The 2,011-nt window shown below is 35.5% G+C and overlaps 1 long non-coding RNA gene across 1 annotated transcript in view; it reads left to right on the top strand.

Moving 5' to 3' along the window:
* The window catches only part of LOC119592860, a 19,293-nt gene that overhangs the window by 17,069 nt on the left and 213 nt on the right, over positions 1-2,011 (top strand). The gene's annotated exons all lie outside the window — the stretch shown is intronic.

Genomic DNA, 2,011 nt, shown 5'->3' with positions numbered 1-2,011 from the left:
ACAATTAGATGAATTCTTGTCACGTGAGAGGTGTCGTGTAAGCCGTAACCGTCGAAAAAGACGGATCTACACGTGCAATGACTGATTAAATTGACCTTATGAAACGCCGACAACAATCATGCAATTTTACAGTCAACTCCGTATCAGTAATGATACGGAAATCCTTCATGCCATTTTTTAAAATATTGTGAAACATTAATCGGGATGTTTGCTCCTTGTTTACTGTAGTTTTCTCGTAGATGAATACAAGTGGCGGCACGCGCCTACTCAGTTGACGCAATCATAACAAATGTTCAGGGTGCCACGTAAACATATAAAAGATATTAGATATAAAATATTATAGTCATTATATACTTGAGACTCAATGTAATAGTAATTTGATTTCATTATTCTTATTATGATATGGTTCAATTTACATGTTTCCTTAAGGACCCTTACTTCAACCCAAATATGTTAAGTGCTCTGCCATACCTACCATGGTTTTCGGTTTGGAAATACAGTGGCATTTTCACTTCGCGTCTTTGAGGGAATAGGATGCATGATTTTCTGCAAAATCATCCATGAAATCAGTAAATCTGGTTAACAGTGCACATTTTTACAATGGAGTTGGATGGCATGAAAGAACTTTTAAAAGATTTAAATGAGGCTTTTTCGCAAAGTAAGAAATCCAATATTAACAGTATGCTTGATTCAGGTCAGGTATACAGTACTATTGCGGGGACAGAAAAAAAATGCCATTCATAAATCTGTGCTAACTATGACATCTTACCTCCATTATCATCTTTTTGCAATTTTTATAGCTGTATTGTATTTTATAGCTGAGTAAGGAAGGTGGTCAGTGGCTAAGTTCCAAATATAAAGCCATTAAAACGTTATCAACTGCAGATGCCCCCAATGCTATCGTACCAAATGTGTCACATGCACTATTATCAAATGTCCATATTTAGAGAGGTGACTGTGGCTGGCAGTGCACCTCCATTAGTCACACGTGCGACTTTTGGAACAGCGTCAGAATGAGTCAAAACCATGCTTGACATGTGATATAGAAAAGAACTCATTGAAAGTGCTTAAAGATGATTGGTTTCCCCTATTCAACCACCTAACTAGACTGAGTTGCTATTAAATATTGTTTGTTTATGGTTAAAAGACGTAAACTGGGTACTCATGGGCAGACACTGAAGAACAAGGCACTATGCTGAGTAATGGAGAAGGCTGATTTCTATCTTTATAGCATGTGATAACAATTGTTGCTTGTCTACATCTGTTTAGTACATTTGAATGAATTCGCGTACATGGTTGTGTCGATGATGTTAAAGACAAATGCGGTACAATATTTTTTTGCATTGATGTTTAGAGGGATTAACTGTTAATTGTTTTGGAATATTTGATAAGGATTTTTTTTTATTATGAAAATCACAGGAGGGTATTATATGGCTGGTATAGACATTTACCTTTAGATCACTATTCAAATATATTTGAGTTTTGTTATTGGCTCAATATATACCAAGGTACGAAAATACCCAGAAATCACTGTTATTTACTTACGAAACAAAAATGAAGTACAAAACCCAAACGTATCTTCTAGTTTTGTGATTATAGTAGTTGCACAACTGCCATCTCTCCTCTAACTTGGTTAAGTTCTCTCAACGGTGACCCATTATGGTATTGATGTACTTAAAGGGAATTCATATACCCTTCTGTTCCTGATTTTCGAGTAAGTAGTTTTATTTTAGCCGTCGGTTATTACTCTCACAGCTTTTAGTACATTTATGTAGGTAGCATGTGTGAGCTTCTGTGTCTAGCTACGACTGGTGTAAATATAGTAACAAAAGGGGGAGTTTAAAGCTCTATATGATTCCCTTCATGTATTCTTTCAATATTGTTTTGCTTTTTCTCTCTATATACAAGCGTGTCCATGCAATGCCTCTGTAATATTTGCTCTTGTTTTCAACATCTTTATTTTCACCGATAACTTATAATAAATGTCTCACTAAAAAAAGGAGGGGGGTAC

This window comes from Penaeus monodon, chromosome 31, assembly GCF_015228065.2.
Source record: "Penaeus monodon isolate SGIC_2016 chromosome 31, NSTDA_Pmon_1, whole genome shotgun sequence".
NCBI classification, from domain to species: Eukaryota; Metazoa; Arthropoda; class Malacostraca; order Decapoda; family Penaeidae; genus Penaeus; species Penaeus monodon.
The sequence above is the reverse complement of the archived record's forward strand: the minus strand, read 5'-3'. Positions and strand labels throughout refer to the sequence as shown.